Raw genomic sequence first — 14123 nt, 5'->3', positions numbered from 1 at the left:
GGAAGTAAAACTGTCATCTTCTGACTTTCTAAGTGTTTTTGGAGGGCCTGCTGATTTTGGAAAGGCAAGGTAACATGACTGTTGCACAAATCATTCATGCACAGTGCACCCACCTACACTTTTAAATCAACAAACTATCTGCCTTCTATATAGATTAGCATTTTAAAAGTAAAGTTTTAAGCACTTGCAGAGATGGCTTTCAATAGGTGCCGGCTGCCTGTGCCCCTCCTGCCTGGCTGCCCAGACGCTGTTTTTTTTTTACGAAGCACGAGGTGAGTTCTCCCCCCATGTCCTTCTCCGGGAACCGGGTACCGCCCTTTGCCAGCATTTGTGTGCATTTGTCCCCCTCAGGGTGTTTTTCCCTGCATTAGGGGGGGCAGCTAGGGGAGGGTGTTTTCCCCTTGGGGGGGGGGGGGCGGGCGGCACTTTTTCCTGTCGTTTTCTCCTCCGGGGATCCATCTCTATGCGGGGTGGAGGAGGCAGGGGGAGAGGCGGTGCCTGTTGAGACGGGGCCCGGGCCGATCCGAGAGTGCAGGGTGGTAGGGTTCTGCGATGGGTGGCAGCCTTTCTAGGGAGGGATCGTGGAGGAGCGGGGAACCTTACCTGGTCCTTGCGGGTGATGGGGATCCTCACCAGTCCCGTGGTGGGGTGGGCTGTGGCTCCTGTTCAGCCCCTATGCTGTTGGTGCCCAAGCGTCCCAGGCTTGGCGTGTGGCCCCCGCCCCCTACCCCCAGCGGGGCGGGGGTGTGCACCCTTTGCCTGCTGCTCCTTCTTCGCGACCACGCTTGTGCTCCCTCGTTTGTCAGGCGCACGTCCACGCTTCCTGGATTTCAGGGGCTGGGATTTCTGCATTCGTGATTAACAGGCCTCCGACTGCATAGAAAACGGCTATGACACCGGGCGCGGGCGCCTCGAGAGGTTTGCAGCGGCACTGGGGGTGCGGCGACCCTGAGCCCGGCCTGAGGCACGTATGCCGTGGCACACGTAGCCCGCAGAGTTTGACGCAGCGCGTTATGTCTGACATCGATGACTCAGTACGCACTGCAGATGGCAGAGCTCTCTCTTGAGGCGTCTGATGACGCAGCCAGCTCTCGATGGCGCACTGGGCCTCCCTCAAGCCACAGTGAGTGCTTTCCCGCCCAGTTGAGCCCTGCCCTTCGCTGTGCTCGGAGCGCCACAGAGGCAACTCTCAACGGCCTCGCTCCTTCTCTTCTTGAGGTGCCTTGAGGCACCGGTTCTCTAATATTGAAACAGGTGCACTTTTAGTGAGTAGACGTGTTACATTAAGGAAGGAGGTGGCTCAAAGGATAACGCTGCCGACTTTGGAGCTGGAGAACAGGGTTCGAGCCACAGCTGGGCTCTATCATCTTATTATAAATAAATTTCCTACTTATTTATATACACTGTTGCTTTTAATACATAGTGAGCAGGCGGGTGAGTTATAGCTTGTTTTTGGTTTAATAATCATGGGTCTTTCTGCATGGATCTGGTCTGGTGGCGCGTATGACTGACTGGAGCTGGAGCTTCTATCCTAAGGCGCTCCAGAGACACATTCAAACATAGATTTAAATGAGAGAATTTTTTTTTCCGGTAACAATTAAAATATAGTGTTTTCGGCTTGAAGGAGTTGGGGATCCCCTGCCCGGAGGCTTGACATGCATGGGTCCCACTCCCTCTCCCGGAGGCACTCCAGAGACCCGGGCTCAGCCGCCTCTGAGATGCTCCACATCCTGGCATTGCCGTCGTGGAGGCTGGATTAGTGCACAGTGTGCTCAGGTTATTCCCTGACATTTGAGCTGCTTGGGATCCTCAAGCCATGTGTTCTGCTTTTGTTAATATTTGAATATTCTGGGGCCTGGCCATAAGCTGCATTTTGACTCACTACTGCACACACTGCTATGCTATACCAGTGTGCTGAATGTAAGCCTCGTCTATGGCGATCTCCGGCTTGCACGTGGAGTCTCCGCACACGGGGCAGCGGGCAACACCTTCTCATGGAATGGCTTTAGCAGTGTGGGGGCATTGATGGACCCTGTCCAATTGCAGAGAATCCATATTTGTATATGAGGGGGGCAGGGCTTCTAATGGATGTTTTATGTCTCAAATGCAGGAACCGCGCTGGAGAACCGCCCTACTCACATGGGGCTCACCTGAAGTATCAACAGGTATAAGGGTCATAGCACAATGGGGTCAGTATGCTAGGGTCTGGGACAACCAGGTTCAGGATGGAGGCTAACTTTTGTGTCTGTCATTTGATGCAGTATTTCACCTCTGCTGGTATTTGGTACGCTTTTGTGGCTTGTGCGCATTTCACTTTTTCCTCTTGTAAGTTACTGTTTGCTACCTCTTGCATCTTGTTTGCTCGCAGTTGTCGCTTGTGCCTCATGTCACTTGGCTTTTGCTTTTGTGATTTGTTCACTTGTGGTTGTCTCCCCAGGTGTCATTACCCTTCCTGTTGTGGGGCGCTCTGACAGAGACCGCGCTATGTAGAAACACATTAAAAAATAAATAAACTAGGCAAGCATCTTTGTGCTCTCTTCCATGTCGGCCGGTGCATGGGGGGGCATGCAAATGTTTCATTCTTCGTGTGCCTCCCACAGGAGAGCACAGGTTCCACCCCATTAGTGAAATGTAACTGTAATGCTGTGGTGGTGAGCCTCAGCAAGGCCTACCGGTGCAAGGGATTTGCCCTTCTCTGCACAGAGTCTTCAGACCAATAGGAAGAAGTTGGCAAAGAAACTGGAATAGAAAGTACAGAGTTTATTAAACCTCATGAGGTGGAACCACATTCACACAACACCCTTCCGTAGTGTATGACGTACCACACTGAATGGAAGGAGCTTGTTCCTTTCATACCCACACAGGGGCTCAAATGAAGGCGGTACAAGTACAGAATGCTGGTTTTAGGTACATATAACGTCATATAGAAAGTGTACTGGCAACAAGTGGGAGGGGCTAACAGTTAGCTAATTCGGATGGACACATCCTGACAGTTACAGACTATAGCAGCTGCAAGCTCAACTGAGCATGTGCAAAGGTGGAAGATGCTAAATATATCTAGTCTCTAGGTAGATTTCAAGAGCAGTTAACAAGAAGGTAGGACAGAGCACATGGCGAGCACATGGCAAACAAAATGGCTGACAGAAATACAAAATGGATTCCGCAAAATGGACAGATAGTCTCTAAATGCAAGATGTCTTCTGCTAATGCTTAACCTGATTGCTGCCAAATTACAACAGACGACCCTTTCAGCATTAGCTGAAGACATTCGTTTATCTGGGGTAATCAAGATATGCAGCCTGTACATTGATTCTCATCATCTCAGCTATTTCTTTATTTAACATTTGTTGTGCTTTTATATCTGTAATATTTTTAGCAGGTGTACAAGCAGCGATACACTTGGAGCAAAGCATAGGACCACATTGTATACAAGTACAGCATGTAAATAGTATCACTAGTAGTATGCATAGAATAGTCAGTAGCTTCCAGCCCCAAGTAGCAAAGTGTCCATATCCAGTTCAAAAATGTCCATGTACCAGTCTCTGTGTGAATTTCTGCAGCAATCCTATGCAATTTTGAGATTGCATCATATACTGAAGGTGAGTGATCCGGAATAAAAACACAACAACTACTGCAGATGATGCGACATGCACCACCTCGATCAGCCAAAATCACGTCTAATACCATTGTGTTTTGGAGTGCTACAATCCTTGCAATTTGCAGTTCCTCTGTAATGTTCCCAAGTGCCGTAGCTGTTTGATTGGTGACAGCTTCCACAACACAAGTTAATCGCCTTATCTTTCTGCTATTCAATGCAACACCCACAAAGAAGAATAAACGCACATTGAAATCGACATATTGATGCAAAGTAGTATCAGTTTGGTCAACTTCATCTGCACTTATTGTTCGTTTGTATCTATTCTTGGAACTGTCATTATACAACTTTAAATTCAGGTCATATGATGGAGGGGCCAAGAACACAGGTGGTAACAAAAATGATATGTAAAATACCCCGGACCACCCAACAGGTAATTGATAGTATCCTTTATTATCACACACAAAATCTAAATTATGTGAAGACGTAAAACTACTTTTATTAGCACCTTCAATAGTCAATGCCAAAATACATTCACTCCGTCCTACTGGAATTCTCCCAACACTACTTATACACAATTCTGCTTTAGCTCTGGTCACAGAAATCACAAAAGGTCCATTGTCTTTAATAGTCCTCATATTCGTGAAGACATACTGTGTTGAAATATTGTCCAGTTGATTCGCTTCCCATTCCCATTTAGTTCCCTGACCTTGAGGATAACCATCTTTATCTTGATAGCATACTTTATTCAGACAAAAGGTAATTCCTCCTACTGAAGGTTTTCCGAAAGCAAACAAAAGAGCATACGAAGCTTGACAAGAACCATTATGGGGAAACGGTAGAGGAATAAAAGGTGATCCTCCTTTCTTTTGGTGTGCAGGTATCATCCCACACACCCAACAGTTGGTAGCATTCGTGGCATTGTGTGTATGATGCAACATCTGGATGAATTTGTTATTTAGGTAAGATTGCCGATGCTTATGCTCATGGTAGGGAAGCGTAAAATATTTATGTTCCACTGAAGCTAGAGTAGTGGCAACAAGAAGCTGTCGAGCAGGAGCCACTTTCTCAACAAACTGGATGATTATTGCCATAATCACCAGAGCAACCACAAACCCTACAGCACAAATGATTCTTTTGTTATTCATTTCAGCAACAGTAATAATTGATCTTTCAAAACATTTGATGAAAATAATCGTTGGAGCTCTTATCCCTGGACAGCCGCTGATTTCTTCACCATGGGCCAAGTTGGGTGTCACTACACTATGCAGGGCTGATCCCCCCTTGCCACATTGGTTCTCTGTTTCCCAAACCCAGGGCGGTAGCTCAACCAGTCTTTTTCGGCAAAGCAGTTTATTTCCTCGGTCTCAAATGATATTGCGATGCTCCAGGAATTGTGTGGTCAGGGAAGACTTCTGCAGATTCGTCAGGTGAGGTAGCTTGACCTTTCTCCATCTCCAGAAACTCTCAATGGTCGGTCAGCACAGCAGGTTCCACCAAGGCAGGCGACAAACGTTTGCAGTTTGTGCTATGGACCTAGTTCTTCTTGTTAGTAACTCGAACTGCTGTCCTTGTCACAAGTAGCACTTGCTCTAGTCCTCGCCACCTCGGTTCCAAGCTGTTCGATCTGTCGAAGACCTTGACCATCACGTGGTTGCCGGGACGGAGTTCATGGGCCTCACCTATAGATCTGTCAGGAAGCGCTTTTCGAACTTGTTGATGAATAGAGATCAAACTGTCGGTTAACTGTGCCAAATAATCATTCAACAGAACACAAGGAACATCATGTATGGGGCCTGGCTTAGGAACTCCCCAAATATTCTTTGGTCTCCCAAAAACCACTTCGTACGGGGTGAGACCAGATCATGAATGTGGCACCAATCTTATGGACAACAATACGAAGGGTAATGCATCTGGCCACTTTAAAGACGTGGAAACTAGTATTTTCGCCAACTTCAATTTTAAAGTAGCATTGTATCTTTCCACTAATCCTGCTGATTGTGGGTGGAAGACTATATGGAACTTCTGTTTGATCCCTAATCCTTTTAGGACATGCTCAACAACTTGCCCAATAAAATGAGGTCCGTTGTCACTCCACAAAAATTTACAAACACCATATCTAGAAGCACCTTTGTTCTGGTAAGAGCAGTATTATCCTTAGTAGGGTATGTCTATAGCCATTTACTGGAGGAACATACAACCACTAGGACATATTTCAGATTATTGCAGCGTTCAAGTGGGATGTAAGCCATCTGCAAAACTTCAAAAGGTGCGGTTGGTGTAGCACACCCTCCTGTAGGAGTCTGTGTCCCTTTTCCAGGATTATGCTGCCAACAGATCAAACAGGACTGTAATAATCTTTTAGCTGTGCTGGCAATTTCAGGATGCTCCCAAACTTGCGTAAGCAATTTAGTTATTGCTAGAGCTCCAACATGTGCCAGCCCATGTGCCATTTGAACCATAGGTTGTAAATAGGCTGCAGGCAGTCTCCATTTATTAATTTCTTTGTTACGCCAACAGCCCTCATCATCTAACATTCCTTCCTCAGACCATTTCTCTAGCTCTTCCACAGAGGCAGATCTCTGTATATCCAATACTTCCTCTCTAGTGTCATGCCAACTTTCAGCTTGTGATTTCACTACCTACATGGATGTAGTGCTTCGTTGCATCGCAGTCTCATGAGCTACGCGGTCTGCAAAGGCATTGCCTTGTCCTATTTTGTCAATGATTTTCTTGTGTGCACTACACTTCATAATAGCAACTTTCTTTGGGTATGTAAGTGCAGTCAAGAGATTATGCACTAATTCTCCATGAATTTTCTGCATCCCGTGGGATGTAAGAAAGCCTCTTTCCTTCCAGAGTAGGTCAAAATCATGAACCACTCGAAAAGCATAGCGGCTATCCGTGTAAATGTTCACACACAAGTCAGTGCTAAGTTCACATGCTCGTGTCAAAGCAATTAGTTCTGCTTCTTGAGCCGACTTCTGAGGTATGCGAGCTGTTTCCACTACTGTCTCAAGCGTGGTGATTGCATAAGCATCTAAAGTTGTGCCATCTGGTAACTTCAAACAGGACCCATCAACCCACAGTTCCCCATCTACATCTGAAATGGGCTTATCTTGCAAATGGACTCGACCCTTTGTCTGTTCCTCAGTAAGGAATATACAATGATGAGGCTCTTTTGACTGAGACTGAGTCGCCGGATATGGCAACAAAGTGGCTGGGTTCAGTGTTGCGCACCTCTTCAAGGTAATATGAGGTGCTAACAGTGTCCATTCGTATCCTGTCAGAGAGCACTAGTTAAGTGTTGTGTCTTAGTCTGATTCAAAAGGGCATCTACTGCATGGGGTACTAGCACCAACAGCTTGTGTGACAAAACTATCCCTTCACTCTGACGTATGGACACAGCTGTCGCTGCAGCTGAACGGAAGCATCCAGGCAACGCACGAGCAACAGGATCAAGAACTGCAGAAAAATATGCGCAGGGACGCTGCTTGTCCCCGTGTGTCTGTACTAAAACTGACAATGCACACCCATCTTTCTCGTGTACATAGAGTGTAAAAACCTTCGTGTAATCTGGTGTGCCTAACACTGGTGCAGAACAAAGAGCTTGTCTTAACTGACGAAAACCATTTTGACATTCATCTGTCCATGGAAGGGGGATCGGAGTGTTTTTAGTCAAAAACGCTAGCAGGGGTTTAACAATGTCTGAAAAGCCCAATATCCATTGCCTACAAAACAAAGTTAAACCAATGAATGCACGGACATCTTTCTGTGCGGAAGGTACTGGGGTGTCAAAAATTGCTTGAATGCGATCTGGTGTCAATGCACGACCCTCCTTAGACAGAAGGTGACCTAAGTAGGTTACCTTCGGTCTACAAAATTGCAATTTCTTTCGTGACACTTTATGATGGTGTGTAGCAAGAAAAGAAAGCAAAGACAAAGTACCCTCTTCACATAGTTCAGGCTTATCGGCGGCCAACAAGATGTCATCAACATATTGTATGAGAGCCACTCCTTCAGGCAAAGTAAAGGAATCAAGCTGTCTCTTCAATGCTTGACTGTAAATACTAGGACTCTCAGTATAGCCTTGAGGAACTCCCGAAAATCTATACGATCGATTATTCAAAGTGAAACGGAACAAATATCGGCTATCAGGATGAATAGGGATCATAAAGAAAGCGTTCTTCAAGTCTATCACAGAGAATCTAGTTGCTGCCAGAGGAACCAAAGTAAGTAGTGTCGTTATGTCAGAAACCACAGGATATTGCGGTACTAAAATCTTCTTCACTTCTCTCAAGTCAATGATAAATCTGTAAATCCTAGTGTCAGTATCTTTTTTCAAAATGGGAAGATTCGGACTATTGCAAACATTGTAAGGAACTTTTTCCACACCCCCTACTTTAATCTAATCATGTACAATGCATGTGAGTGCTTCTTCTCCTTCTCAACAAATTTTATACTGAGGCAGTCTCGGCAATGAAGCACCCTCCTTAACACTAATATGCACTGGCGGAATAACCCTTTGCCCTACATTAGTATCTGAAGTAGCCCATAAAGTACTAGGGAGTGAAGCTAAATCAATGGCCTCCTTGACAATGCAGGATCTCTCAATCACAGGGTAGTTGTCATTCATATTAACCCGTACTCCTTCCGGAGAACATCGTATCGTAGCCCTGAAATATTTGAGCATATCAAGACCCACAATATTGTCTGGTGTGTTTGGGGAAAGTAAAAACGGACACGGAGCAGTAAACTTATCAACATGAAATGCAAGTGGGTGTGACAATGGGCTAAGGGAAGGTGTTCCATCGAAACCTATTGTTGTAATGGTTAAGCCAGACAGGGGAGCCCTTGGAACCAGTTGTTTAGACAAGGTGCTATGAGTAGCTCCTGTATCAACCAGAAACTGATCAGTAGAACCCAAAACATGTGCTGTCACATAGGGACCCCTCTGATCTACTGGAACTTTAACTGATTCCTTACCCCATCCTGGGCAATCCTATGCATGAGCAGAATCTTGTAAATCAGACGGCACATAGTCGTACATTTGATATTGGTTCCTTCTATCAAAAGCGTTAGACCCATCCTGGCCACGTATATTAGCATCAAACCTAGCGCGATCATTTGTGCTTCCTCTAGGCCCTGGATATCCCGAGCGATTTCTCATTTGTCCCCGACCACGTGGACACTGCTGAGCACGCAGTACTGGACAATCAGAAATCCAATGTCCAAATTTCTTGCAGTACGCACACTGGTCAACAGACAAATTCGAACGAGTGTTGGAAGGAAAAGACGAACCATAAGATCCACATCCGCCTCTATCATTACCTCTAGAAGGCGGGCCATAAGCTTGAGCCAACATAACCTTCGTTTTCAACTCTTTAGACTTTTTATCCTCATTATTTTAGCTTCTAATTCATGTCGCTCATAATACTGAGCCACTATTAAGAAAAAGAAATGGAGAAGAGGTAGTCCATGAACTCTCACTGGCCTTTAGACAACTAGCTATTTCTGGCAAATGGTTTGCGACATATTTATCGACAAACAGAGATGCCTACCCGTGTCATCTGTCAATGACTGGCCACTAAAATCGTGGAATGCCTCTTCAAAGCGCGTAAAGAAATCTGAAACCGATTCATCTGCCTTTTGCTTACACAACGCTAATACAGCCCAATCATTCTTTTTAGGGGGAATATTCATCTTTAACTTAACTAATATAGCTGCCGGAAGATCTAAAATTAACTGACACGGTTTCTGTGCAGGTTCTCTTTCTTCATCAAACTGCTCTAAATCTTTCCATAATGCTCCAAAAGTCGCACGATCAGCAACTCTTCGCACAGTTCTCCACATATCAGGCAGTAATATTAGTCCAATAAACAATTCAATATCAGGCAAAGTTATAGAAGAAGAACTAATGGCACCCTCAACTTCCTCATAAAAGGCTGCTGGATTCTTCGTTTAATAACCTCTGCAGCGAATATATCGGTAAAATATATTTGTTCTCTTTCCTGCCAACCTTTTATAGTATCTAAAAGTTTAGAAGCAGTGGCAGTACTACGAACGGCTTTATGCGCAGCACATCTAATCTGAGATGCACGTTCAGCAGAAAACATTGAGTGAGTTTCTCTAGCTTTGTCCTGGTCTGTAGAAGAGTCCTCATCTGACTCATAAGTAGCAAAAGGAAGAGTATACGGAGGTGGACAACGATCTAATAAGAGAGAATAATCTTGGGGTTTATTAAGAATAGGATAAAGAGGTCTACGAACGGCATATTGGCCAATTACCTGTAAATGACGCTCCCTATCTTCCCTCTCTTTAATTTCTCTATTTTTCATTTCCAATGCTTTTGCATAATTGGTCTTACGTTGTTCTTTTTCAATCAAGGCTTGCTCTCGCTTCATTCGCTTGCGCACTTCTTTTTCCCACATTCGCACACAGTCAAACATATCATGCCTAGCCTTTCACTTAAACATTCGTTGCTCCACATACTGAATCTTTCGCAAATCAAATGACCCATGCATAGGCCAACGCAACTCAGGATCTTTACAAGTGTATTTATTCCATAAAGTGCTGTACATTATGGAAGAAATACCATACTTAATATACATGTCCCTATGAGGGATGTACTTCGTCAAGTTTCAAACTGGTACCACTTCAAAAGCAACACATCATACGAAGTGTGCTGGAAACAGGCATGCCAAAAATAGTGCTGAATATGCAGTATTATAATCAAAGTAGCGCTTAAAGTACTCTTCGTACGTTGCGCCGTTCAAACAAATTCAAATAGAGAAAAATCTCCTCATTACCTGTCTATATGAATTGCAATGCATATATAATTCAAACAAATACTAATATTGGCCAATCTTACAAACAAAAGCCATAGTAAGTGTTACTGAACTACCTTACTATCAAAGGCATCAAAAACCAACAGCAAGTGCCGCAAAACGGCTCTTACCAAATCAAATGGTGTCCAGATTCCAACTGCTAAGTTCTCAAATCGACCAAATGGTCACTGCACTGTGAATCAACAGAAGAGAACTCAGTCGAGGACCGGCGCCACCTGGATAGTCAGATCAGAAAGAAAGGAAAACCGCTGTGGGTTGCAAGACTCGGGTCTCCTCAGGCAGCGATCGCGTCCAAAGCGAGATTCAAATCCTTCGTCTCAACCACTCCTTCGGGCAACCGAATCGCCGATGAGCCCCACGTTGGAAGCGCCAATTTGTGGTGGTGAGCCTCAGCAAGGCCTACCGGTGCAAGGGATTTGCCCTTCTCTGCACAGAGTCTTCAGACTAATAGGAAGAAGTTGGCAAAGAAACTGGAATAGAAAGTACAGAGTTTATTAAACCTCATGAGGTGGAACCACATTCACACAACACCCTTCGGTAGTGTATGACGTAGCACACTGAATGGAAGGAGCTTGGTCCTTTTATACCCACATAGGGGCTCAAATGAAGGCGGTACAAGTACAGAATGCTGGTTTGAGGTACATATAAGGTCATACAGAAAGTGTACTGGCAACAAGTGGGAGGGGCTAACAGTTAGCTAATTCTGGTGGACACATCCTGACAGTTACAGACTATAGCAGCTGCAAGCTCAACTGAGCATATGCAAAGGTGGAAGATGCTAAATATATCTCGTCTCTAGGCAGATTTCAAGAGCAGTTAACAGGAAGGTAGGACAGAGCACATGGCGCACACATGGCAAACAAAATGGCTGACAGAAATACAAAATGGATTCTGCAAAATGGACAAGATAGTCTCTAAATGCAAGATGTCTTCTGCTAATGCTTAACCTGATTGCTGCCAAATTACAACAATGCAACGGGGAGCGCAAATGTTCCGTTCTCCTTGAGCCTCGCCTGGGGGGATGCGCAGGTTCCACCCCATAGGCGTAATCCAATTGTAGTCAACTGGTGAGTCTGAGTATAGCAGGTATCTCCTGTGCAATAATTGGATGTTTTCTCTTGTAAAACAACTGATGAGTCTGGGCAATTTGTTTATTTCCTGGGCAATAATTGGTGTGTTCTCTTGGAAAGCAACAGCTGAGTGTGGGCAAATCATGCATCCCCTGTGCCATAATTGAATGTGTTTTCTTTTAAACAACTCGTGAGTCGGGGCAAATCATGCATCTCCTGTGCAATAATGGAATGTGTAAAGTAACTGGTGCTCAAGTAAGGGGCTCTGATCCTGGCGATCGAGTTAGCTATATGCTTACCTTTCAATGCTGGTTATGGGCTGTTTTCATGGATTTGTTCTCTCTTCAAGAAACACACAGGTTTCTTTCTATGCGGTCAAACCACGCCTAGCAGGCTGGTCTGCCATGGCTCGGAGCAGGTACAGGAGAAGAACATACTAGGGCCAGTGTGTGGGGTTCTGAGTCAGCATGTCCAGGATTGGAGTGTAACCTTTTTTATAATTTCAGGACAATCGGATCAAGTACACAGGCACCACTCCGAGAAGGACAGATAGAAACGGAGGCGCGAATGGCCAGGGCATACACCGGGCTCGGAGCCTGGATGCTGCTCCTTGTTAAGTGCTCTTGAGGGTGCCGGGTGCTGGACACCCCGGGAGGGGTCGCAGAACTTTCCTGGGGCTTTTGTCAACATTCTACCTTTTCTCGCACACAGAATTATGTATTGTCACTCGAACACACCAAAGCTCAAAAGTCTGACACCGTGCATGTGTAAGTAAGTACTGTGATCGGGGTGGTGGCAGAGTAGCTCGAGATGTTGGAGTATTTAAGGCAACCCAGATACAGGGGAAACAGTGGGCTTTCTGACATGTCAGTTCTCTCTGTAGATTGAGGGATTCGTAGGATTGTCAGTCCAGCATGGATGGCCAGGGCTCCCCCCCCTTTTTTCACGCAGACAGTATTTGCTAATGATTACAGTTTACTAGTGCGTGTTCTTGTGCAGCACATGCTGCGGCACACTAGTAGTTAAGTTAGGACGGTATTTCTGGGTCCCTCATATACACAGTGCCCCTTGCCTTCCAGAATGTGTGCACTGCTGTGTGATGGTTTCGAGTAATGGCTCAGGGTTGGTCCCCCTTTTCTTGTCAATAATTGTTTGTGACATGCAGTCCCGATTTTCATACCACTACCATGTGTTCCGCTGATTGATTTTGGCTTTTGAGGCTGCCATGGGGTGGCGGCGCATGTCTTCAGACAGGACACAGGCGCACTGGGCGCCCATTCTAATCTCCAACAGAAAGGAGGTTTGGGCCCCCTGAGCATCGGAGAGGTGTTTAGGTTTCCACTGTCGCGGTTCCACCACATCTGATGGTTTGGGAGACACGGGCCGTGGAGGAAAGGGGGCGGGCCAGGCTTCAGCACAATAGGCAATTCACCTGTGGAAATGCTTAGAAATGTTGTCTATGCCTGTCATTTTCAGTGCCATGGAACGCTTATTATTCATATTGGTGGTAATTAGATTTTATTCCTGCTACGTCTTGTGGTAGCTTGCATTATACCAGCAGTGACGTGAGACATGCTTGTGGACATGAATGCATGTTGTCTTGACTCGCTAACACCGATCAGGGGGATGGCTCCATGGTTTCCAGCAGATAGATCAAAGTTGTTCGACATGTCCTTGGAGTCAATCGCAAGTCCATCACTATGTCATTATTGACTGGTGATACAAGTCAAGGATAGGACGCATGGGGGCATTTTCTCCGCGCTAGATTGGTTACATCATGCAAATCATTGGCTTGCGTCGTGGACACCTTCATACGCAGTGCATGCAGGGTTCACTGCAAAGATGTGATGTGCCCAAGTTGCATTTTGGGCCATTTGGGCCATTTTCTGCTGTGGGCACTCGGCCTAACCACACCATTTTTACCCGGAGACTTTGAGCAATCCTGGATGACTAGAGGTTTAAGGCTCCCCACAGATTCCTGAACTTTCCATCACAGAAATGTGAGGAAAATGTTTTTTTTTACAATGTTTGAGGTTTGCAAGCCAAGGGATTCTGGGTAACAGAACCTGGTGGAAGCCACGCCAATCACCCCATCTTGAATTCCCCTGGATGCCTGGTTTTAAAAAAATTGAGAGGTTTTCATGGTTTCCCTAGGTGCCAACTGAGCTAGGGTCCAAAAACTACAGCTAGACACTGTCCAAAAAAAAGGGTCAGCGTTGCATTTAGGGGCGTGTCCTCTCACGGGCACTACACCTACCGACATAAGTGAGGTACCATTTGTATTAGGAGACTTTGGGGGACACAGAATAGTAGAATAAGTGCTTTTGCCAATTGAATTTCTATGCATTTCCGCCTTCCAAATGTAAGTCAGTGTGTAAAAAAGTATTTTTCAAAAATGCCCTCTAATCCACATGCTGGTAGAGGTACCCACATATTTGGAGTTATGTAAATAACTACTGCTTCTTAAACTTCATATGTTGTTCTCAGTTTTGAAATACATAGTTTTCCTTGATATCTATTTTTCACTCATTATATTTTACTAAGGTAATTGCTGTATAACCGGTACAGAATGAAAAACCATAGAAAGGCGCAGCTCAGTTATTGGCTCTG

The sequence above is a fragment of the Lissotriton vulgaris genome, chromosome 5, assembly GCF_964263255.1.
Source record: "Lissotriton vulgaris chromosome 5, aLisVul1.2, whole genome shotgun sequence".
Taxonomy (NCBI): Eukaryota; Metazoa; Chordata; class Amphibia; order Caudata; family Salamandridae; genus Lissotriton; species Lissotriton vulgaris.
The sequence above is the reverse complement of the archived record's forward strand: the minus strand, read 5'-3'. Positions refer to the sequence as shown.